Source organism: Vulpes vulpes, chromosome 12, assembly GCF_048418805.1.
Source record: "Vulpes vulpes isolate BD-2025 chromosome 12, VulVul3, whole genome shotgun sequence".
NCBI classification, from domain to species: domain Eukaryota; kingdom Metazoa; phylum Chordata; class Mammalia; order Carnivora; family Canidae; genus Vulpes; species Vulpes vulpes.
The window spans coordinates 148,414,899-148,441,992 of record NC_132791.1 but is presented as its reverse complement, the minus strand read 5'-3'; the positions used below and the strand labels follow the sequence as shown (position 1 = coordinate 148,441,992).

General features: G+C 39.9%; 1 long non-coding RNA gene across 1 annotated transcript in view; it reads right to left on the bottom strand.

The window, feature by feature from the left end:
• The window catches only part of LOC140594925 (uncharacterized), a 94,819-nt gene extending 81,936 nt beyond the window's left edge, over positions 1-12,883 (bottom strand). The window contains exons 1-2 of the long non-coding RNA XR_011996197.1: positions 12,720-12,883; positions 6,602-6,699 (exon numbers count right to left, since the gene is read on the bottom strand). This is a non-coding gene — a long non-coding RNA (uncharacterized lncRNA). The remainder of the gene's footprint in view (positions 1-6,601; positions 6,700-12,719) is intronic.
• Between the last annotated feature and the right edge of the window lie 14,211 nt (positions 12,884-27,094).

Genomic DNA, 27,094 nt, shown 5'->3' with positions numbered 1-27,094 from the left:
GGATAAATGTGATCTGTGTTACCATCCATTATTTCCTTCTTCCCTGAAATCTACTCAAGAAAATTATAGAAGCAAGTTGTTCTAAAGGGCATATTAAGTAAAAGGAGATGTTTCTGCTAATAAAACACAAAGGACCACTAAGAAGTGAGTTTTTTGTTTAATGGTATAACTAATAAGTAGTAAGTTAGTTAGTTGTTTAAAATAACATTGGGCTACAGCATTTCTGTGTCTTTCTGCCTTTGTTTCCAGTTCTGGGTTGCATCAAGTCAACTAATGTGTATCAGTCACTCATCATGTGCTATAGTGGGGACTACTCCCTTAAGTAACCCATGATCCTTGCCTTCAAGGATCATGCATGTGAGACAGATATGAATATAAATAATCATAATACAGTAGGATCACTTTACAATACAGGTATGGACAAATCATCATAGCAAAAAGAGGTATGATTGATTAGCTTTTTTCATAAAAAGCAGGGAAGCTCTTATGGAGAAAGTGACACCTGAGACGGCCTTTATATAAGAATAGGAATTCAGCAGATCGTGAAAACAGAAGAGCACTCCACATAGAGAAAACAGCGCATACAAAGGTATGTATGGCATATTTGGAGAACAGAGATTATGTTAGTATTGTTAATATACATAAGTTGTGTGAGAAGTGGTTCAAGATGAGGCTGGGAAGGTAGGTTAGAACCAAATTATGAGGGGATCCCTGGGTGGCGCAGCGGTTTGGCGCCTGCCGTTGGCCCAGGGCACGATCCTGGAGACCCGGGATCGAATCCCACATCGGGCTCCTGGTGCATGGAGCCTGCTTCTCCCTCTGCCGATGTCTCTGCCTCTCTCTCTCTCTCTGTGACTATCATAAATAAATAAAAATAAAAAAAAAGAACCAAATTATGATAGGCATGCCTACGGATTTGGGACCCTAGCTTACAAATCATGCATCTCCCATATCTATCAGAGTTCCTAGAGGTAAATCCTCAATATATACTTGTTGAATGAGAAAACTATGGTTAGTTATAGTAACTGAAATTTATCTAACTATCCCAACTGTCTATCCCTTTAGATTTTAGAAGAAGGAAAAAACTCTGTAGGAAAAAAAGAAGTCTCATTGGCTCATTGGGAAAGAAAAGAAAGAAAAAGAAAAGTGGGGGTGAAGGTGCAGATGGTGCAAAATAAAGCCACCAAAACATAATGACATGAGAATTGTTGCTCCACTCCTGGGGTTGAACTCTTCCCTTACTATTTACTATCTGTGAAAACTTTGACAAGTCAAGTAATTACCTGAGCTTCAGTTTCTCCATCAGTAAATGTGAGTAATACAGAGTAATTTTTACTAAACTATAGCATTGTGTGAAGGATCAAACCTGATTTCTATGCTCTTTAGAAGTCACAAAAATTATGCACATTTCGGGCAAACCTGAGGTCATTTATGTGAAGTTAAGGGTCTCTGGGTGGAGGAGTATTGGGTAGAAAATTACATACAGTGTAGAGACATGGAACCTGACAGCCCAGGATGACTGATTCCAGTTTTCAAGAGCAGTGAGAGCCTTGCTAACACAGGCAAATGATTGCCATTTCCTTTGTCAGGCAGTGACAGGAGTTAGTTGACCTGAAAATTCACTAATAGTTCCATTAGAGAGGCCTTGGAAGTAGCCATCTTTTTACTCATCCTGGTCAATTAACAATGAATTAATGCCAGACATATTTTCAGTTGAGCTGAATGGTAATTTCCCCCCATTTTGCTAAAAATATCCTCTTACAAAGGGAAAGCTAGCCAGCAAATATCCTGCTTTTCTTTCCAAGATTACTTTGAAGGGTTTCTAAAATAATGTCAGCTCTAGGCACTGATGAGGTAGTAGGTCAAACCCTGAATTTGACATAGGAGACCTAAGTTCAAATACCAGTATCTCTACATACCAGCTGTGTGTTCTTTGACAATAACTAAAATTTTCTGAAGCTCAGTGTTTTCAGATGTGAATTAAAAGGGTAGAGATGAATACTTGAGTCCCTTTCAGTGATAACAATTATATGAGAACATTTAAAAATGGTTTTAGGCATGTTGGTGGAATGGTAACCTGACCTTGGGAGTAGGGGAGGAGCACTGTATTTCTTCTACTCACTCTGAACTAGGAGTCAGGACACTGGGGAAACTCTTAGCCCTTGGTTCTCAACCAAGGAAGGTGGATGGAGGTGGGGATATGTGAAGGGGAGGTGGATTTTGCCACCCATTGGACAGTTGGCAATACCTGGAGACATTTTTGGTTGTTACCACTGGGAGTTGCTACTGGTACCTAGTAAGTAGAGGCCAGGGAGACTGTCAAACATCCTACAATACAGGGGACAGTCTCCAAGACACAGAATTATCCAGCTCAAAATGGTCATAGTACAGAAGTTGAGAAAATCTCCTCTAGTATATTGGATGGTTTTGTCCAGGTCATAGTTTTTTTGTTGTTGTTGATCTCAGTGTCCTCATTTACAAAACAGGGATAGTAAAAAAAAAACATGCCTCCATCATCTCATGAGGTTGACAGCCAAATAAGGAAGCAGATCAAAAGTACCTTGAAATTTAATGTGCTTCAAAACAGAGGAATATTATCCTCATTATTAACTGATCTTTGCTGCTCTAGGAGCCACTTTGTTGGCATCTGTTGTCTTATTATTCTTAGACATGAGGTCTAAGATGCTTCTCCAGTTTGTGAGAATTACTTCAACATCTGAACTTATTAAATTAATTAAACAACAAACCTATATAAGCAAAGCAAAATCTAAGGCTGTAAATGCCTCAAGGTTATAAAATTGAAACCTAAGTATAACCAATCCTAAGAAGCAAACTAGGCTTTAAGCTACAATCAATAGTTCCTTTACTTTGCTTCTGCCTTTTCTCTATAAAAATCTGTCCCCAGCTGCTCTCCATGGAGTGTTCCAAACCACTTTTTCATGCTGATTCAAATCAGTTTTTGTCCAGATAAACTCCTAAAAATTTTAACGTGCCTCAGTTTATCTTTTTAACAACCTCTAGGAGTTATGAACCTTGCTCTCAAACTCAAGTGTGCAAGAAATGTCTTTTATACTTTTAGTGTTAAAGTATATTTCTATTATAAGCCTACATCAGACAGGGGCTGAGCTCTCAAACTTGAACAGCAAGGGTCTCCCCTACATTTTCTTGAGGTTGCATTCTTGTTCCAGGGATTTCTGTAGGACCAGGGCCCTGGAGCTGAAACTCTTATAACCTCAGAAATCACCTAACTATGCTAGTATTCCCTAGAATGAGTCATTGCTTGTTGCGTGATCTTCCCACCTGGGTCACTGTAGGGTCCTCCTTGCTAGGTCCACTGCAATTTCTAATTGCCAAAGAAGGAAGAAGAATCATCCTGAATGCAGCCAATCAGGATCCATTCATTGTAAGTTTACTGTATCTTTATTCAAACTCTCTAGTCTAAATTTGATTCCTGGCCAAACATCGATCCATCTCTCTCTCTCATTCTCTCTCTCTTTCTCATTCCCTGCCCCACCTCTCTCTTTCTTTCATTCAAGATTTACCTAATTATGAAAGTTAATAAGACAGAAAACAACAAATGTTGGAAAGGATGTGGAGAAAGGGGAACCCTCTTGCACCGTTGGTGGGAATGTGAACTGGTACAGCCAGTCTGGAAAACTGTGTGGAGGTTCCTCAAAGAGTTAAAAATAGAGCTACCCTAGGACCCAGCAATTGCACTGCTGGGGATTTACCCCAAAGACACAGATGCAGTGAAACACCAGGACACCTGCACCCCAATGTTTATAGCAGCAAAGTCCACAATAGCCAAACTGTGTAAGGAGCCTCTATGTCCTTCAACAGATGAATGGATAAAGAAGATGTGATCTACATATACAATAGAATATTACTCAGCCATTAGAAACGACAAATACCCACCATTTGCTTTGACATGGATGGAGCTGGAGGGTATTATGCTGAGTGAAGTAAGTCAGTCGGAGAAGGACAAACATTATATGGTCTCATTCATTCGGGGAATATAAAATATAGTGAAAGGGAATAAAAGGAAAGGAGAGAAAGTGAGTGGGAAATATCAGTGAGGGTGACAGAACATGAGAGACTCCTAACTCTGGGAAATGAACAAGGGGTGGTGGAAAGGGAGGTAGGGGTGGGGAATGTGGTGACTGAGTGACGGGCACTGAGGGGGGCACTTGATGGAATGAGCACTGGGTGTTATAGTATATGTTGGCAAATTGAACTCCAATAAAAAAAATATACAAAAAAAAATCACCCAGAATATGAAGGGAAAAAAAAAAGATTTACCTAATTAGAAACAACCAATAGTGGTCACCATTTTTCCAGTTTTTGAGTACATCATTAGTAGAGTAATATACTGGGTTCCAGATAATTTAACAAATGGTGTTGGGACAATTGGTTTCAAAAAATGAGTTTGATCCATTGTACATCTTGCACTAAAATAAATTCCAGATGGATCAAAGATTGTTTTTAATGATTCATTACAGTTGTAGAAGAAACATAAGAGAATTTGTTTTTATATAATCTTGCAGTGGGAAGAACTCTCTAAGTATGACATAAAATTCAGAAGCCATAATAGAAAATTTTAGTCAATTTAAACTAGTAAAAACTTTAAAAAATTCTTCATAGAAAAAAATTCTTTAAAGTCAAAAAGCAAATAAATTGGAGAAACATTCTTGACTTACATATTGCAATTCAAGGGCTAATTTCTTTAATATATAACATTTTCAACAATATTAAGAAAAACATTCAATAGTATAAATGGGCAAATGATATAGGTAGCCTGTTTAAAGAAAGGGGAAAATAAATGGTTCTTAAATATATGAAAGGTGTTCAACTTCATCATAATAAAAGAAGTACAAATGAAAACTATATATGAGATACACAAAAGACAAATTTGGATAAAACATTGCCTTGTTGAGAATTTGGGGAAACAATCAATTTCCAGGGTTGTTGGAGGGAATGTAAATTAATATCTTTATTGATTAAATTTTTAAATTTATTCTTTGATCCAGCATTTCTGCATCTGGAAATTTATCTCATAGGTATAGTCACAAAAAGAGAAATAATGCACATACAAACAACCTATCTTCCACTGATAGGAGATGGCTTAAATAAATTTTGATACATCCAAAAAATAGAATATTATATAATCATAAAAGGAATAGGCAGCTCTATACAGAAGTACTGATATGGAACAATCTCCAGGATACATTATACAGTTAAAAACACCAACAGAATAATCTGTGTAGTGTGCTACTATTTGTGTAAACAACAGAAGAATTTAGAAATGTATATAGTTATATATTGGCATACATTATATCTCAAAGAATATTCAAAAGCCTGTTGCCTCTGGGAGTCAAAAGCAGAAAAGAGCTTTAGTATTCCTTGAAAACTTTTGTACCTTTTCAGTCTTGTATTATCTTTTACATAGTAATGGCAACACCAGCTCTAGCTCCTGCCTCTGTGGGCTCCAAATGGCCTTATATCTTCCTACCTATAGACACCTTGGCATCTGCTTAGGAGTTGGGTTTTCCTTGCATGTCTACAGTTATATCTTTGTACCTGGTACGAGGACCTTCCTTCCTTTCCTGAAGCCCAGCTTTACATTTACATTCTTTGCTGTATATAACGTCCAGAATATTGTGTGGTGTCAATAAGAGAAGGCCTGCACTAGGTAAGACCAGTCTCCAGCAGAAGATCACATGGCAGAGTGAAGTCAGGATCAGGAGTTAGAGAAAGAATACAGTGGAGTTACCTTCTGTCAGTCACTTTTTCTCTTTGGCCCTTGTCTTTTTACTTGTAAAATTAGTTTATATTAGATAACATCCAAGGTGTTGTAGTAGTTCTAAATTGACTTCCCATGTTCCTAGTAAAGTCAGTATAGAAGACACAGACCGTGGAACCATAGTATGTGGGTTCAATCCTATCCTTGCTACTTATTAGCTGTGTCCTTAGGCAAGTTTTTTTAAAAAGATTAATTTATTTATCTTTAGAGAGTGAGAGAGAGTGCTGGGAATAGGGGCAGAGGGAGAGAAACCCCTGCAGACCCCTGCTGAGTGTGATCATGACCCTGGGCTTGATCTCAAGACCCTGAGATCACCACCTGAGCTGAAACCAAGAGTCAGGCACTTGAGTCAGGCACAACCAACCACGCCACCCAGGCACCCCTGGGCAAGTTTTTTTTTTAACTTCTTTGTGACTATTTCTTCATTTGTAAAATGGAGATGACAATACTAGAACCTGACTTATAAGGATATTGGGAGGATTAAGTGAGTTACTATGTTTAAAATTCTGAGAAGACTGCCTAGCACATATTAAGCACTACTGAAGTGTGGCTGTTTCTTCCTCTTTCCCTCCTTCTCATTATTATTATCACTATTGATTTTGGGGAGGCTCAAAGGATTGTGCAAGGTATGGCCTGGGTTACCTAAGCCTGAATAAAGAAATGATTCCTTGCTACATTGAGAAGTATTAGAGCTCTAGATAAGTCCTATTTTCAAATGAAGCATGAATAGAAAAGGATCTGTAGGTCTCACCCTACCTCTGACAGCTTCAGTCGATCCATGCATCACTTTCAAATACTTACTGTATAATGCTTCAGGGCCTGCTGAGGAAATATGCAGTCTAGTCTTCATTCTTGAGTTGTTAACAACAGAAAGGGCAGCTTTCTGATAGATCAGGCAACTAAAAGAAGAGGAGAAATTTTCATTTACTGAGATGCACTATGGGTTATGTGTTAAATCTTTTGCAAAAACATTCTCATTTAACTATGTGTCAACATAAACCAGTACTGTATTGATTCTTAAATTGTGACAAGTAGCTTGCACGTATAGAGGAAATTCTGAGACAAGATACCAAGAGACTGATCAAGGTGTTTGCAAAATTCCTAATGAATCAACTTAGACTACTTGTTAAATATACATATTCTCAAGCTGCACCCTACATCTACTAAATCTGAATGTCTAGAGGTGAGACTCCAGGAAGCTATACTTTTTTAAACTTTAAAAAGAAAAAATTTAAATAAATAAATAAATAAATAAAATAAAAAATTTAAGTAGGCTCCATGCCCAACATGGCGCTTGAACTCATGACCCTGAGATCAAGAGTCACACGCTCTCACACACTCCACCAACTAAGCCAGCCAGGTGCGCCCAGAAAGCTATGTTATTTTTTTTGAAAGCTATGTTTTTAACAGGGTTTCAGGCAATATCTCTCACCAGAGAAATTTTGGAAACCTGGGTTAGAGGATATCTTGAAAGGTCAAGAAGAGAGAGTTCTATTCTCCACATCTGAGAGTTTTCATTTGCCTGTCACAAAGCAAATGAGGAATGAACTGGGTAGGAGCCAGCAATAGGCTCTCGTTGCCTTCCTGGGAGCACAGTTGTGACTTTAACCTAAGAGATTACACTCTCACGTGCTTTTCTCCTTTGAAAATCACTCAAGGAGGCTATAGTGTGCGTCTTGATCCACTGGCTCCATATTCGATTGATAACAAGGGTTGCTTGGTTTTTAGAAAAACCTCTTTGAGCTGTGTTCTCACGCACTGTGACGTCAGCAGAACCCCCAAGACTGAATTATAGCTTTGCATTCCATCAAGAATCATGTATTATTCTCTATGTTATCCATCATTGCTTCCCACTGCTCAGAAGACAGAGTGACAGCAATACACACAATGGGCAAGCACCTGAGGTGCTTTAAACCTATCAATAATAAGCACTGTTCTCAGAAAGATTTTGCTCTGTGGAAAAAGCAGAATGGAACAGCCTTTCCAATGACCGGCAGAGGCTTTGAAATTGTTTCCCATTAAATGTGCAAATTCTGAAGGCACAGAATTCAGTTACCACCTCATTTGTGTCCTAGGGATTTGGTTTGGACTAAATCAAAGAAATATATCTGTTCATATTAAATACAAAATGATTATTGGATGTGTTGCTTCTTACATTTAGCTGCATACAAACACAGAATTCAATCTATGTGAAATTAATGAGTTAATGGTGAGTCTGATGTATGTGTTTAATCAGAATATTACATTCAGGGCACTTGAAAGCATATTAATTGAAGTTTATTAAGAAGGCAGTAGGTATTTAGATACAAACACAAATGCAAAATATATCAATACCCGTACCTGTAATTATCTATCACTATTGCCTTGCAAGCTCAAATGAAACATAACGCATGGTTGGGTCATTTTAGACACTAGAAATGTTTGATAAAGATATTTTATTTTAGTTTTCCTTTTAAACTGGATTGAGTTACAGAGTTAAATACAGAGAATATGTACTTGTAGTTGTACTAATGAAGGGAGGCCACTAGTAATTGGCATATAGTATTTCCTCTGATATTATTAGCTTACAAATTTCTCAGGTTAGGATGAATATAAAACATTCCTTTACCCAGCTTGATTCTTTGTATAAATAAAGAAAACAGGCTCTTGACACAATGCTTCCCATAAATGCTATCATATTAAGACATATTTACAAATCAAACATAGCAATGACCAATCAGCACCTTTAAGCTTCTCAGATTTATTCCGAGGGAAATACAATAGCCTTGGTTGATATTTGTGGTAGCTTCTTGTATCACTAGATATAATGGACTTACTACTCACCAAATGGGCAAATGTTGGTCTGGCTTTCTCAAATAAGTGGATTGAGATTCCTGTTTTGCATTTCTTTTTTTTTTTTTAATTTTAAAGATTTTATTTATTTATTCATGAAAGACACACAGAGAGGCAGAGACATAGGCAGGGGGAGAAGCAGGCTCCCTATAGGGAGCCCCATGAGGGACTCGATCCCAGGACCCCAGGATCACTCCCTGAGCTGAAGGCAGACGCTTAACTGCTGAGCCACCCAGGCTCATTTTCATTTCTTTAGCTGTGTATCTACCATTTCTTTCTCTCTAGTAATCTAAATATCTTCATATTTGAGAACCCCTGCTCACATTCACCTGACATAAGGCCTAAAATAAGGCAGTGAAAAAGTTGCCATTTCCAAATATCTTTGTGGAGGCAATATCTGAAAGCTTAATTGCATTTTTTAAAAAGATTTTTTATTTATTTACTCGCAAGAGATGCAGAGAGAGAGAGGCAGAAACACAGGCACAGGGAGAAGCAGGCTCCATGCAGGAAGCCCAACGTGGGACTCAATCCCGGGACTCAAGGATCATGTCCTGGGCCTAAGGCAGGCTCTAAACCACTGAGCCATCCAGGGATTCCCTTAACTGCATTTTTATGCATTCAGTGGATTTTGGGCAGGGTGTGAACAAGGGCACAGTCCATTCAGCATCTCTAACGTCAGCATCTTTCCATGATGCTGCACAGGGAATGAAAGGGGGTAATTCTCAACTCTCTGACAGATTGGGGGTACATCCAACTGCCAAATGTTTACCCTTCCTCAGGAACTCTGCTGAACTCTTGACATCCATCATCTCATTTAATCCTCATAACTACTATATGAAATGGACATTATTTCTTTATTTAACAAGTGAGGAAATTGAGGCCAACACAGATACGTAGCATGCTTAAGATTCAGACATAGGAAAAAACTAAGATGACAAAGAGGAAATTTCATGGGCTAGAAACGCCAGTGGTGGGAGTTGAACTTAGCATGGACCATCATCTTCAAAACACACTCTGTACTCTGCTGGACTACTCTCTTTTTGCATAATTATGCCATGTATCTTCTTTTTTTTTTTTTTTTTGCCATGTATCTTCCTATAGCTTATAAGTTTATTTTAAATTATGGAATTGGTTATCATTCCCTTGGTAGCCTGATTTTTAAAGTCCTTTTCTCAGCAGAGTATCAGAAAAATTGGGGGAAATCCAAAGGTATTTTATTCATATCAAGGAGCTAGGAATTTTGTTTTTTCCTCAGCATCCAAGTTTTCATTCCTTTTGTGTATATATTATCAGATATATTTTGCTTATTAACTTTTCTTTGTTGGCACAAACTTTCCTATAAGAAATGTAAGTCTTTGCCTAGCAGTGTTGACTAGTGGTTATAAGCATAGCTCTTAAGGCAGGCTGCTTAGTTCAAAAACAAACTATTGCATTTATTATTCAACCTTGGGCAAGCAGCTTACGAAGTCTCAGTATCTTACTCTGATGGTAGGTATCTATGGATTAAATGAGATAATGCAAAGACAAAGACTGGCATCCAGTAAGAACCTGAAAGCATTAGCTACTATTATTTGTATAAGCATTAGGCTTTAACTCAAGACTATACCAAGAAGGCTAACTATAGGGTACCATTCTCTTCTCCCTTTGCAGTTAATTGGAAAGATAAGATCCTTAAACCTAGAGGCAGAACAAGGTCATCTCCCAGGATTAGGTCAAATAATGGTGTCCCAGCGAATTGGAAGCAGACAGATCATCTCAGTCCTACTATTAGCTGTGTGACTTTGGGCAAGTCATATTCGGCCTTCACTTTCCCCTTGTCTCAGACATGGGGAAATCAATTTGTCCCCTGAGATTCCTACTAGTGTTATTCTTTGAAGCACCCATGTAATCATGAGTACTCACTTCCAAGAGCTTGCAATTTCCATGCCCTACGTGAACACTACCTTTTAGCCCAGGAAGCCAGGAGCTCAGGTTGCTCCTGAACTTAGCACTTGGATGCCCAGAGCAGCTGCTAACACCCCCAGTCGAGCCCCACACCTCCTTAATCTGAAATCCTCATTAGCTCCAACTGCAGGCCATCTATTACCTCACGCCCATAATGGGAGTTAATTTCTGTTGGGATCAGATGGTCTTCCCCCTGGAAATTTTTATTCATATTTCTTTCCTGTTTTGTGATTCTCAATCGGAGTTTTCTAATAACAGATCATTTCTTTTTGTCTAACTTTAATCTGGTCCTGCTTGACAAGCCCCATCCTTTTCATTGAAGGGTAAGACCACTTAAAGGAAGGCCAATAAGCCTTTGCGCTGCTCGGCCGGCTAGGGTGATTTGTCACCCGGTGCAGTGGTGGTCACACCAATGGATTTATCTCAAGGTAAATGGAGATGCTGAGACCCGGGACCTGGAGCTTTGATTAAGGCGCCCTTTTTGTAGTGTTGATAGATGTTGCTTGTGTTTATCTATTTGAAATGCCACTAAATCTGTGAATACAATGGAAAAAGAGAGTACTTTGCTGCTGAAAACATATTAGTGATTTATGTTTCAGTAAGAAGCACAATAAAGAGACAGAGGCTATTAAGAGCAGCTATTTTCATGAGAAATAGTTCTGCTTTAAAACATTATTAACCCCACCTTGATAAAGACTTACATGCATGCATAATCATGTTTACTTACCCCTTTAGTTTGGTGCGATATGCATTTGAAGCACACATTCTCTAAATATTAAGAAGTTAGCAGAATATTTACAGCAAAAGACACTTCACCTAGGACTGTTCTGCATGTAAATTTCCTTCTCTCAGGATAGGGACCCATAATAAACTTATCGAGGAAGATTTGGAGTTTATATGGACTTCATATTGTTCAAAGCACTCTCAAATCCTGCTCACCATCATTTTCTATGTCTACACACACACACACACACACACACACACACACCCCACCCCCGCTGCCCTGCACTGTAGTAGATATAACCAGTACGGTGACACATAAAGATTATAATGCATGGATATAACTTATAACATGAATCAATGTCATCAAGACGCACCCATTTAAATGAATAGGGTCAGATGAGAGTGCTGTATCACCCTGACTTGTGTGACAGTTACAAATGCATCACCTCGTATGCATAATAGGAGTGTACAAACCAGAAGAGATTTGTAAACTTGGTTCATTTCAAGCAGAACTGACCCACAGGAATGGAAACAAGAGAAAAGGCAACCAGGTTGAAGCTGTCGGGGAAATAAGTGATTCTGCATTTTGTGGTTTCTAAAAACCCTAACAAGGATTTGGTGTCCTTCCAGCTCCACTGGGGACCCGAGAGCCCATCAGACCAGGCTCAGCACGCTGGCTGTTTATGTACCACGTTCACTTTTAAAGGTTGCAGTGCTTGCACGGAGTAGAGGTGGGGATAACAAACGAGGATTGGAGGGTGGGGTACCCAGGCTGCGTGGAGGGGTGAGTTTGAGGTGTGCGATTCTTACCAAGTCTGGGGTGGTGGTGGGAGGGGGAACCCAGGCGAGTTGGGCCTGGCAGAGTTAGCAGTGTTCAGAGTGCAATTAAGTGTTTGGAAGTTTCTGTGCCGTGTGCTCTGATTTATTGATACGTTCCGGGGATTGCTCCGCAGCCGGCTGAGCAGCGTGGGGGGGCGGGGGGGAGGCTGGGGCGGTGCGCGCAGGGGAGCGGGAGGCAGGCCGCGGGGTCTGGGGCTTGGCACCACCGCGCGCGGGTGTTGAGCGCAGCGCTCAGCGGAGGCCACACCTGCACCTCATTTGCTTCTGAGCGGCGCCATGACCCGCCTGCTGATGGGGCGCCTTCCCTTTCGTCCTCGGGATTATGACAAGTTATTAATTGCCACCATTAGCCGCAGCAGCCTGCCCGAGATCTCTGCTGCTCTCTGGAGGTGAGAAACTGCGCGTCTGAATGCGGAGGGAAGAGGCTCCGAGCGGCGCGGGGCAAACTGAGCAACAATCTGCCCAAAAGGGATTGTGAGATGGTGAATAATTTATTAGAAAACATTTTTCTTTGTCCTTCCCACAGACCCACAAATCCTCCCCAAGCGCTCTTTACCAGCCTTGCAGATAATGTACTTACACATCTCAGAGCCTGCTAAATAGACTGAAGAGGCCATCGGGTTCACCCTCCACACTGCGGCTGCCAGGACCGCGCACACCCAACGCGCGGCCTCTGCCAAGGGCCGGCTGATGGAGGTGAGGTAATTAGATGCGTTTGCAGAGAGGCAGATATGAAAAGCTGGTGGATGCATGGCCGCCCCACCTCCTTCCAGCTCCTGCTTCCCATACAGAACAGGTATATCCTCCCACACACAACTCCACAATTTCATTCCTTACTACAAGTATTTATTGAGTCTCTACTATAATTGAGAGTCGCTCTGTCCCTGGCACCTTCTGGATTAAAGGAAGGCCACACCATCTTCACAGCCAGACATGTACTCCTTTGACAGAACTGTGAGCCTATGGTACTGGGGATGTAAAGAGGAAAGACTCAGGCCCTGTGCTCAAATTGCTTGCTGGAAGCCTGTGTTCATGCAGTGACACTAGTGCGGGCGGAGTGAGATATTGTAAGCTCTCCATTCCCAGAGATCTTCATGAGGAGGAGAAATAGTCCTATCTCCTCAGAGGTTTTAGAACAACACAGTTTGAAATCGGCCAAGCATATGTAACAGAAGTATCTTCTCAGTCACAGTTTTTACGATACCATGATCTTTTCCATCTTAAAATGATGCTCTGAGATCTGTCTTTCTAGGGATTTGGTAGATCAATTAAATCATTCAACAAACTTTAGGTAGGGATCCCTGGGTGGTGCAGCAGTTTGGCGCTTGCCTTTGGCCCAGGGCGTAATCCTGGAGACCCGGAATCGAATCCCACATCAGGCTCCCGGTGCATGGAGCCTGCTTCTCCCTCTGCCTATGTCTCTGCGCCCCCCCTCTCTCTCTGTGACTATAATAAAATTTTAAAAAATAAAAAATAAAAAAGCAAACTTTAGGTAAGCGCTTACTTCATGCCATGCCTCATGCTGGTCTCTGGCGATCCAGTGGTAGATGGGTGTGTTACCTGACATCCTGGAGGATTGCTCAGATTCTGAAGAGACAGCACCAAGCCTGCAGGTGCCTGCAGATGAGACTGGCTGCCTCCATTGTGCAAGTTTGAATGTGCTTTAATGACAAGCATGACAAGTGTTCTGATCCTCCTGCAGTTACTGACAGCCCCCATCTAATGGGCAAATTATATATCAAATATAGGAGTACACACACAGAGTAGAAGACTAACATGTCAAAAGGGGATATAATCTGTGAAAGACCCATTAATCCACCTATTTATCTGACCAACACATTTTGAGTACCAACATGAGTCAGACCCCATGCCTGGTGCCAGGCATCTCACACCAACCAGCCATGGCTCTGTGGAGGCACACAGATCAGTGTGGGATATGGTCTAGTGTGTAAAAAATTATAATTCTGTGGAAAATACTGAGAAAAGGTATCAGGCATTCTTGAGGAAGAGCAGAAGAAACAAGTGGTTCAGGCTTGGGAAGGTGCACTAGGGTGTATAGATCAGAGAAGTTTCCTCAAGGCAGCAATGTGCTAGTTGGGTTTTGAAGAATGAGTGGGCCTCACTGAAAGAATGCAAGAGAGAGGAAGATGGGGAAAGGAAGATGAGAAAAATATGGCATGTGCTCACTAAGCAAAGAGTATTGGTTAATTGGAATCATTCATTTATCCATCCATTCATTCAAAGAACAGTGAAGCCTACTATGTTGTTATGGACTGAATGTCCCCCTAAAATTCATATGTTGAAGCCTTAACCGCTGTGTGGGTGTATTTAGAGTAAGGAAGTAATTAAGGTTAAAAGAGATCAGAAGGGTAGGGCCTTGATCTGATAGGATTAGTATCCTTTTAAGAGACACCAGAGTGCACATATGCACACGTGCTCGCACACGCGCGTGCAGGTGCGCGCTCTCTCTCTCTCTCTCTCTTTCTCTCCAGGCACAGGCATCAAGGAAAGGCTATGTGAGAAGACAACTGTCTGCAAACCAGGAAGAGAGCTCTCACCAGAAACTGACCACGTTAGCACCTTGATCTTGGACTTCTAGCTTCCAGAACCATGAGAAAATTAATTTCTGTCATTTAAGTTATCCAGTCTATGGTATTTTGTTATTGCAGCCCAAGTACATGGGCTAAAATACAAGCTTCTAGCACTGTACCAAGAACGAAGTAATCAAAGATAAATAAGACCATTCATTTCCCAGAAATGCTCAGGGCTATGTAGGAGAAACTGACCAATAGACAAACAATAACCAAAGTAAATATTCTGGTGGATTACTTGATCACCTGTTTGAAATCCTCATGATTTATTTTCTTAAGTGAACAACAATTTTATCTGCTCTTAAACACATTTCAGTATGATTGAAGAATTCAATGGAGCCATTAATACTATTTACCAATATTTGAATTTCTTTTCACTCTAGGCAAATTCACAAAAAGTTAACTGGGTCTATATAATTTGCTTTAAAAACTGAATTGTGATCAAAAGTGATAGGTATCACTTGCAGGCAGAAACCTTTAAAAGCCAGTGAGTGATTTTGCCAAGTTTCCTTCTCCTGGATAGATAGCAACCATCAACATCCCACGTGTGGGAGGCTCTATCAGCCCACATCTCCATGTAAGACCATTAGGAGCAGAAGACCTAAGAAGAACAGGCAGTGTGAGTAAGAAATAAACATTTTTTGTTTTAAGGCACTGACATTTGAGATTTATTTGTTACTATAGCACAATCTAGCCTAGTATGATTAATATAAGAAAGAAGAGGTTACTCACATTCTGACTTTGGTAGACATTCTGGAATATTCGTTTTGCCACTTGTAGCCCTAAGAGTGACATACTGTACAGGGGTCAAGAGACTGGACTTCCATTTTCTGCTTGGCCTGGGAGTCCCATTTATCCACCATCAGGTTATAAAATACATTAGCAGATTTCCTCACAAGCAATAAGAAGTTAGAATTTTACTTGCTCATCTACCCTTTCAGTGTTACATGCTTCATCTCCCATATAAGATCTGTTAGCAAAGAAGCCTGTGTGTGAAGCTGTGTACTTGAGAGATGGAAACTGCACATGGATATGGCTTTCCAGTCTTTCAGAGGGTTTTGCCCTTTCATGTCCTATTCATTAGCCCAAGAGCAGAAGGCTCTGGAATTGAGTGTCTGGTTTTAAATTCTGTTCCATCACTTACTAGATATGTAGTGTTGCACATGTTACTTAATCTCTTTAAGCCTCAGTTTCCTCATCTGTAAAATGTGCATACTAATAGTACTACCTCATGGGAATGTTTGTGCGTTATGAGATCATGTACATAGAGCTCAAAAAATAGTAATAATTATTATTTCTGGTGTTATCATTACTTTTCACCATCAAGATAGTCTTTTTTTTTTCCCATCAAGATAGTCTTAAAACCAAATGCCAAGAGTCCTTATCACAAAGCCATGACTATTGTTAGAGAGCTTACTTAAGGGTCAGCTGGAAGACAAGGGTCTGGAATAAATGATCTTCCAGCTCATGCCCAAGGTTTGCAATCCTTCAGCAGCACATAGTACCTTACTGGAATTAAAACATCTCCTCAGAAAGGTTCTACCCCAATGGGAATCCTGCCAAGGGAGGACCCAAGTTAAAGCTGGTGTGGATGCTGGCATGCTGCTTTCAAGAGTTCTGGAAACTAGCTTTCTTGCAAGTCTTCTCTTTTGGTTATTTAGCAACTCCCTTTGGAGAAAGATTATCTCCTTTTTGAAAGTAACCTGACCACCTGTCAAAACTGGACTTGTGTGAGGAATTGAAAGGCTAACTCTTGGCAGTCTGGCCAGGCTCTCGTTTCAGTAATTACACTGGCAGTGGCTGCATTACTCAGCATGAACTTGGCTTCCAGTCTCAACCATCTTCTGAGTCTCTGATGATGTGACTAAAAGAGCATCTGGATCTGCCCCAGACTGTCAAAGAAGTAGGAACGGTGACTGACAGAAGTACTATGATAATCACTTATAATTATGAAAATGAGTTTCTATTTGAGGAAAAGTGGCAACCAAAAAAAGAGAAAAAATTAAAGAGTACTAAACATTCTGCTCTAATTTCTGCCTTTTTAAAAAGGATTTTATTTATTTGAGAGGGAGAGGGAGACACAGAGAGAGTGCACACAAGCAGGGGGAGGGAGAAGCAGACTCCCCACTGAGCATGGAGCCTGACATGGGTCTGGATCCCAAGACCTTGGGATCATGATTTGAGCTGAAGGCAGACAGTTAAGTCACTGAGCCACCTAGGTGCCCCTCTAATTTCCTTCTGTCACTAATATGGAATATTCTTTAATCCTGGGCCTTTTTAAAAAAAATATATTTGATAAACTTCTAAATGATGTTTACCAAGTGCCAGGCCACATGCAGTGGACCAGTGACTATACAATGATTCTTACAGCCTTGACTTTCTCTGCAAGGAGCTCTTAGTCATCTCATCATTCAACAATCCATTCCTTCAACTCATTCACTGGCATCCATTTTGTGCCAGGCACTGCGTTGTACTGGGTGTACAGTGGTGAACACAATAGAAAGCCCCCTGCTCTCGTGGAGCTTAGACTTTAGTGGCAAGTTTTGAAGAAGTAAGCACAAAAAATATACAGTAATGAGCTGTTTTTATGTCAGCAAAGGAGACAAAGGGAGCATCATCATGCACATGGTGGACATTCGAGAGCAGCATATAAACAAATACTGACAATGCAGTAGGAAAGGGACACATGCAAAGGGCTTTCAGAACACAAAAGTCAGTGTGCTTGTCTGTTTTGACTACAGGCCAGACTGAGGATGGGGAGATGTGCATACAGGAGCCCAGATATGGAGGAATGATAAAAACCAACACACATACTTTTGGAAGTATTTTCTCAGAATACAAACCATCAGGGATCTAAAAGCCTGACTTAGGGAAAATTTCATTTTATAGTGTTTCTGTAACTGTATAGATACACAAGAGTCGTTTTACAGATCATTTATTCTACAAATACTAAACTATTTTATAGCATGATACTCATCATTGAAGCAAGCAATTAACAGATCTCGCCTCCTGCAAGCTCTCTCTGACTGCTCCACACCACTCACCTACACGTTCCTGTAAGTCTTCTGTGATTCTTCTTTAAACTCCATAACCCCTTCTGTATGCTGTTATTATATCATTTTCCATACTTTTGTAAACCACTGATTCGTTTTGTCTTTATTGTTTTTTAGACTATGAACATCTTGAAGGCAGAGACTGTCTTGATTTGTCTCTGTATGCTCAAGGCCTAGCTGTATTAATTTGAATTTCCTCAGAAGCAGACTCTAAGGCAAGCATTGAAGTGTAAGTAATTTATTTGGGAGAGATCCCAGAGAACACTAGAAGGGAATGGAGGAGGGGAAACAGCAGAGGGGAAGAAGCCAATAAGAAATATGTTATCAAGCAGGTTACTAGGCCCTCTGGAGAACTAGGGAGACAATGTAGAACATGTCCCAGTGTTGTCCCACTAAGGGTTAGAGGAGCTGGGGCATTTATCCACCACCACCCCAATCTATTGTTGATCGAGCACTGCTCCCAGGGGCATGCGCTCTCCAGCATTTCTGACTTGCTTTCCTCACAGGTCAAGCCCTCAGACAGTGTCACCTGTGTTTACTGTAAGCAACCTTTAGAACATGGAGATGAATATTAAGGGATATGGGTGGGGCACAACATCTATTGGACTAGTTCAGAGCCTGGCACCCAAGGGCTGCTTGGTAGGCTTTGGTGACTCAATATAACAGACAAGCAGCACACATTGTAAAGGAGTAGAAATTTAGTGTGAGCTCTATGGGCAAACCTCATGTTACTGACATGGCCATCAAGGAAAAAGTGAAGTTATTAGGTTTGGAGGCAGCTTGAGTACATTTGTGGGGGATGCTTGTTTCTGCAGCAGTCATGAACAGAATTGGTAGGAAGAGTAGTGTTATTTTAATCCCTCCTTTCTCCTTTGCCTAGTTCACATGTAACCATATCTCCTGTTAGTAGAGTGAATCCATCTGTGTTTTCTCATTTGCAGATGTTGGGGGCTCGATTAATAGCACTTGCTAATATGTTGTTATTTTCTGAAAGGATGTGAATTATAGTAGGTGCTATTTATGAATGACATTTAGGAGCAATGCATCCAATTAGTTTGTTATCCTACACACAGTCAGATGAGGTCTCTTTAATTGACCTTCCAGAGCAAAGATGGCCAGCCTCCTTAACCCTCCTCATATTTCTACAGGTTCCTCTAGTTGTCCTTCCTATTTAAAAGTGACAGTGATGATACCAGCCCAGGATTTCACCTGAATTGGAGTTTCTTATGGCACAGTTTACATAAACAGCTCCACCCACAGCCTAAGTCAATAAAAAAACTACTCCATATACCTTATAACTTCAAGAAATATGACTTCAGGAAAATAACACAGTAATTCCCACATGTGTATTCATTCTTGCTTATTCATTCATTCCTGAGACTAACCTTGGGGCAGCAGAATATAGTGGATAAGAGGACAGTTTCTAGCACTAGACTGCCTAGGTTCTGTGCTTCCATTTCCTCATCTGTAAAATTGAGCTGATAACAGTTCCCATCTCATAGTGTTGTAATGACGATTAAAGGAATTAATAAATGTAAAGCTCATAAAAACAATTCCTAGCTCTTTGAAGAGTTCCCAGGACTATGCTAGATACTGAATAACTAAAGAATGATTTATTCATTTGTTCAACGAATATTTATTGAGTACCAACTCTGTTCTGGTCACTGGGCCAGGTGTAGGAATACCACAGTGAACAAAATAAACCGTTTGTCTACCAATCCTTACAGAGTTTACATCATACCTGCAAGCATAGATGGTGATAATGGAAAAAAACCCCAACTGACAAAGTAAGGGTTAGGGGAGACATCCTGAAAATAACTATGCTAAGACCTGGGGTCTGATAGAAACCAAACAAAGAGTGTTCCAGGTGGGGACTGTGGGTGCCATGTTCTGGAGGTGAGAGATGGCATCACAGAAACAGAGTGGCTCACTGTGGCTATGATATGGAGGGGAGGGATGGGGAGCTGGAGCCTGGAGAGGAAGGCAAGGAGGTAGGTTATGAAGGGCCCATTGGCATTGTTAAAGTGTTGCCCTCTCTGCTTGGAATAAATGGAGGGAGGGAGTAAACACTGTATTTACTTGTTTGCCACTCTTTTGACACCTCTCCTACATGGCCTTACATAATAATTTTTTTACAGTGTAAAGTGCATATATACTTTCACTCAATCACATTATGAATTCCTTGAAGGCAAGAACCATGGGTCTTCTAATTCCTTGAATCCTCCCTAACTGTTGCTAATCTTCTTAGGAATTAGGCCCCCAACTAGCCATCTCTTAGCACATCTTATATAATTTCAGTTTCAGTGTTATTCTCTTTGGTTTGAGGAGCAGGTCTCCATCACCATGGAGGACCCCAACACCATGCCTTGCTCTTGTCAGACCTTCCCACCACCTTGGACTCAACTCCTCCCTCAACCTACTATCCTGAGGTTTCAGTTAAAGCTTCCCAGTGCTCTTTAACTCTTTCCCCGGGACTCCTGGTCCTAATATCCTGCCATCATTCCCTGAAGTAATTTTGTTATCCCTCACCAGATCCTCCCTCCCACTCTAAGGCAAATGACCTGTTTAGACAAACTGTTGTAATTTTAACCCTCCAGAATGTAGTGGAATAGCAATGTTTGTGGAGTCACACAGATCTGAGCCTGAATCCCACCTCCTACCTGTGAGGTCTTAAGCAAGTTATTTAATCTTTCTGGGCTTTGTTTCTCTCATCTGTAAAATGGGCCTCATAATACCTACTGCAGGGTTGTTGCTGTGAGATTAAATAATGGTTATATAACTCAGATGTTCGTTAATGTTGTACCTGTGTTTCTGACAACAGATACAGCATGTCTAGTTCACAAGTCATAAGCTCTCCATGTCTGTACTTTATTTTTGTGGTAACTGATTCAGTTCCCAGAAATCTTGTGAGATAGTCAATTAGGGTCAATGAAAGGTAATTTCTTGGCACAAAGAGCTCCCTTTTCAAGATCTACCCTACACGTAAGTCATTCTTATTCTAAGCTGTTAAGACATTTTTCAAACTTACCTATAAAATGGTAATTCCAGACCTAAGAGACATATCAGCAGTGATCACTAAAAGAGAGCAAGTTATTTTGAAGTTGTTTTTCTCTAGAGCAACATGTGTACAGCATCCAGAACAATTAGATCCTGATTGCCAGGCCAAATTTCCATCAAGACACTGATGAGTTATAAACCCCTGGAGCTTTGCTCAAGTCACTGATAGAAACAGCAGCAGCATCCAAGCCCTTTGATGGAATCACAGCCTTGTAATTAGTATGAGTCCATTCATTATCATGGGCCTGGGTATGTGCATATGAGAGAAAAAAAAAGTGAGGGAAGAGGAAACAAATTAAAACACGTAAACTGAGAAAGGAAGAGAGATTAAAACCACTTAAAACTCACGGATATAATTACAGGAACTACTCAAGTTTGGGAAATGCAAACTGATTGCAGGGAGGCTTGATGAATAGAGTACTAACTGCAGGGCCACCTTAGGGAGAACTGTGAAATGCTTTGTGTCTGTCTTTCTGCCCCATTTCCATTTCTCTCTCTCTTGTTTCTGTGTTCTCATGACCTGGACACTTAAGCGTGAGGATGAGAGGGAACATGAATGAAGGGAAGGAAGGAGAGAAGGACAGGAAGAGAGGACCATCAACTCATGGAGCATGGACTGTAATATGTGCCCAGTGCTCTGCCAGCTGCTTCCCACTTGTTAGTACAGTGTCAGGAACACATGCATGGGCAGCAGGCAGCCTGCTTCAGAGTCCACCTTAGGCCTACTTGAGCAGAGGCCTGTTTCTTCATATAAAAAATAACATTGAGGTGATTGGGAGAGTGAAATTAGGTACAATATATGAAGCCCTTAGCATACAAAGTGGGGCTCTTATCCCCATTTTGTGGATGAGAACACTGGCAGTTGGGGACATTAAGTGGACAGTGGGCTCCACCAAAGTGGGGGCTATGCCCATACTGGTCACTGCTGCACAGGCCCATGTAAGCCTTCATTAAATATCTGTATTGAGGGGGAATTAAAATTCAACCTGACCAATCCAAGGCCAGTATCCTCTCCAGTACCATGTGCTCTCCCTAGACACTCCTTTGTCTTTGTGGGCAGACCTACAACAGTAGTTAAAAGCACAGACTTGGGAGCCAAACAGCCAGGAATCAAGTCCTTTGTGAATGAACTATTGACATATTTCTTGTACTCTTCATGTTTCCCAAGCCCCCATCCCTTTGATAGAGTCTCTTAGTCTTTTAAAATATCTCAGAACATTTTAAAGGGAACCAATCAAAAAGGATCATTTGGAGGCCAGAGCCTTAGAGAAAAGTCCCATTGCTGGAGACGAGAATACTGGCAACAGAAAAAAACAAAGCAAAACAAAAAAACCCCAGGGACATATAGTTAGGATGGTGTGTCTGGGGTTTGTTTTATGAGATGGGAACAGAAATAACAAAAGAAAAAAAAATTGGGGGATGGAGCTAATAATTACCGAGCAGCTATTTATATACTCACTGTGCTTGGTGTTCATATGTGGTATCCCATTTAATCCTCATAAAAGTTCTGGAAGGAAGATTCCCATTTTACAGGTAAGGAAACTGAGGGTCAGAAAAGTTAACCTGTCTTGTTAAATGGCAAAGCAAGGCTGATTTCCAGGTTAGCCCATGTTGTTTCCATAACTATAGTATGCCTCTCTTTAAGGTCAAAGAAAATAAATATATTTGTCAGCCTTTTAAGTTTATAAAAAAGCTTCATCTTCTACTGAGTGTCTACTAGAAAGTGATTTCTCTGTTTGGAAAGAGCATTCATGTTCATGTCCTGCTCTCTTTTCACCTAACCTCTTTTCAACACCATACACCAATCAATGTAGTCTGTAGGTCCCTGGGGTTTTTAGTTTATGATTAGGCCACAAATTTGTGACTCTTTCTAAAAATAATTATTTGTGCTCAACATGAATTTTTGTAGCAGTTAGATAAACATTTTTTTGTATTTCAAAATATAATATTGATTCTGTTTCTAGTAACACAAAAGAGAAGTAGGTGAGAAGTCAGAGTGCTGGCTTAAAGATTGAACCCTGTAAAGTTTACAGGCAATCTACAGCGAAGCTAAACCTAACAGCCATGAAACAAAAAATAGCACAATCACTTTACAGGGGTTTTCCAGGCAACTCCGGAATTCAAGTGCCCAAGTTCAGCCCATGTAATAAAAGAGATTTTATGATGGTTTTCCAATAGAGGGAGAAGATGGAGAAAAGAACACTTGTATTATTGAACATCCTAAAACTAAAAGCCTCATGAGGAAAGTTTATTATGTGTGGAAAGTTTGCTTTAAGGAGAAAGTATACTAAACCATAAAACGAACAAAATCCCTCATCAATCCAGGCAGCTCTAAAAACATTATACATTGATTCATTGATTTATTCATTCGTTCATTCATTATTGCAACAAACCTTTATTGAGCACCTATTATTATGGCAAACAAATGCCCAGCACAGGGGATGTAAAGCTAACTAAGGCATGTTTTCTGCTCTTAAGAAAATCTTGTCATCTGAAGGGGGAACAAATATTTCAACAGTGATTTTTTTAAAAGATTTTATTTATTTATTCATGAGAGACACACAGAGAGAGGCAGAGACATAGGCAGAGGGAGAAGCAGGCTCCCCATGGGAGCCTGATGCGGCACTCGATCCCAGGACCCCAGGATCATGACCTGAGCCAAAGGCAGACGCTCAACCACTGGGTCACCCATGTGCCCCAATTTCAACAGTAATTATTCCACAAATGTATTTGAGATCTTATAATAAGAGCAATAGTAGCTAGTGTTCATTGGGTGCTTACAAAGTACCATACTTGGTTTTAAGCACTTTCTGTGTTAACTCATTTACTGCTCACAACAGCCCTATGAAGTAAATACTGTTATTAACACCACTTTCCAGATGAGGATAGACAGGGTAAGAGACTTGATTAATGTGAGACCTATGTAGAAAGGGCCATGAAAACATATTAGAGGGATCTGCTTAAGAGTAGAGAAGATGCATGTGACCTGGATCTTAAGGAAGGACCAGGAATTCTGTGGATAGAGAAGTGGAATAGGAAAGCACATTTTTAACATGGGGAACAGTATGTGCCAAGACAGGAAGCAGCTCATGAGCATGATATAGGTGGGAAACTGAGAGAAGTTCTGTGGGTGAGTGTAGGACTCAAGGTGAATGGTAGTCAGAGATGAAGCAGATTGTGAGGAGTTTTATGAATCATGATAAGGAGTTTGGGCAATATGGCACCAAATGAGGATTTTAAGCAAAGGATTCAAAATAACTGTGTAGCTAACTTTGGCAAAGAGTGTACAAGAAGGGAGAAGATTTGAAGTAGGGTAATTAATTAGGAGGCTAAACTAGTAATCCAGATGAGAGATGGTGACCTCAACTAAGCCAGTGATTGGAAGGATGACAACAGGGAAATTTGAAAGATTTATGAATAATGGATTCAAACTTCTGCAATTATATTTCTGTTTATGGCACTAGGTAGGAAATATCAAGATACCAACCCTTTGATTGGTAGACCCTAAAGAAATTTGTGTAACAACTTTTTTGAATGAATCTGGACTCATCCATTCATTTTTACCTAACAAACACTAGTACATATTTTGAAAGGGCCTTGTATAATACATGGTGCATAGTAGATGCTCAAAGTTACACATACACACACACAGTATCAAAGTGATCTAATAATGTGGGGCAACCCTGAACCTCAAAGGTAAAAGTCATTTATTTAACAGTTTTCACTAATCTATAACATAACATCTTAAATTGCAGAGTAAGAGTTGTCGTGTTTAGATTTAAGAAAAGTGAGTCTTTCCTTGGTATAAAACATTATACCTCACTCTCTCACCATGTTTAATAAATTACCTATGCTATCCTTTTTTGTTGAGAGGGAAATTGGGCAACAGAGAACCCAAGCTACCTGCCCAAAGCCACACAGCTAGATGACATAGGAAAAGTAAAATATTTATATAGGCATCATGTGTTCCCCTCTAATGCTGCTTCTCCTTCCACTTTAAAAGAAAGTTAGACAATTATGGAGAGAAAGAGACAAAAAGAACATTCTGCATAAAATAAAACATTAAAAAAAATACAAATGTGGCCTAATTTAATTTCCAATACATGTCTCCACCTTCAGCTTTGAAAAAAAAGGTTAAAATGCAATTCTCCAAAACGAAGTTATTCGATAGAGGAATATTAACCTCTTTGCCCCTTGTACTTTGACTCGTTTTATCTCCTTTTCATTTTTGTTTGTGGGTCTATTCATTTTGGTGAGGCCAGGCACGTTGCTAGGTAACGGGCCCATCGTGGGCCAGCATGTTAGTTTGTCTGCCTGGCCCCGGTGGCAGACTTCCCTAGCGCTAGCTGCCGGCAATGCAGTCTCTTACAAAAAGCATTTATCACCGAGCAGGCACCGTAATGGCCACTCAGTGGAGGGGAAATTGAGCTGACCCAAAGGCCAAAGCTGTTAGGGAGACTGGTGGGAAGGGTAAGAGGGTCACAACACCCTTTTCCCACCCACTTAGTGGCCAGTAAGCGCTAGCACAGCCCAGCCACTGTTTTCACTAACATATCCTGAGGCTTTGCACCTGAAATAAATGTTTGCTTGACATTAACGATAAAAAAAAGAGGCAAAAAAATAAAATCGTTTTGCTCCAAGAACAATGAGCTATGTGATTTAAAGTTAGCCAAAGTTCTCTCAAGATTTGATTTTTGGTAGTTATGCTGGAGGGGAGATTTGAAGAGGAAATTTGGTGGTTCTAGATAATTAATATATTCTGATAGTGGTCATACAAATATTTATTTACCTAGCTCCTTGAATTTGAAAGTAGAGAAATCTAACATCTGTGCTTTCCAGTCCCCCACCCAATAAATGGCACCAGTTTTACATGTATCAAATGCTGGTCATCGCCCAATTGACAAAATTTTCAAATTTCTATTTCCTTCACTGTTTATTTATGCTTAGCATGAGATAAAGTTTAAAATTCCTGCAAACCAGGAATTTTTAAAAGTATACTTATGTGCACTTTTGCAATGTTAAGTAACAATGCATATTTGGATGTGGTTGTTTCCTGTACAATTTTAAAGATTCTTCTGGAAACATTTATATTTCTTTGACTTTTTTTCAAAATTTCTTTATGTGTATAGATACAAAACAAAGAAAAGTAGCATTACAAAAATAAATACACGAGTAAGGATAAAAATCATTATAAACATTACAAATGTTATACACAAACCTTTGTGGAAATATTGGTTCCATTGTGGGAGAAAATAGAAAACAGAAATTCTTTCCCTAGACCATTTGTTTTTCTCAATCAACCATAGGCTATGTCATTTGTGTTAGAACTTGAAAATTATATGTAAAATTATATAAGGGGTTTTCAATGTCCTTGTGTGAAAAACTACTGCCCAGAGTTTTGTTTTTAATTATCTTTGTTATTAAACAATATGTTGTCTCAATATTCTTTTTGTGTGCAAACTCATTTTTCAAATAGGAATGTGTAACCACTGCTCAGAAATTCTCACTCTAAATGGATTAGCTATGTGATTTTAGTCAAATGGCTCCCTTTCTCTGAATCCTAGTTTCCCCACCTTAAGAGAAGATAATATCTGCCCCAATTACCTTCCTGAGTAATCTGGAGCTTGGATGAGATGCTAGCTGTAAAACACCATACAGGTGTGAGACGGCAATTTTATTATTGAAAAAATTAAAATGTTTGGAGAAATGAAAGGATGAGAAGTAAGTTTTCAATAGCACTCAGTATTCTCTCATTGTGGATAGAATTAGGCTTTTTGCCTTGGTGAGATGCCAAAGTCAAAAGCCCATTAGGGCCACTGTGTTCTTTTTGACCAATTATCCTCATTTTATACATAGACATGAGGAATTGCTGCAGCTTTTCTGCAATGGAACAGAGTTAAGAGTACAAAAAGGGCCCTGTTCTTCACTCCAGCTCCACTGCTTTCAAACAACAATATTTAACCAACAAAAGAAGAGACCAAGTCAATCTCAGTTTTAGTGATTCCCTTGAAAGTCATCAAATAAAAATGTGAACTTTAAAATTGATCAGGATTAATTTCACTGACACTGTATCATAACATATATCTCTTCAGAGACTCATTTGTTGGGCTGCAGATGCAAAGAAAGTAAGGAAAGAAATAAATCAGAATACAATAAGGCAATTAGACTTTTGCCATTGATAGAATACTAAAAATGTCTGATTTATCAAAGCATTAACAAACAGAAATAAACACAAGACTTATATTTTCTTACAA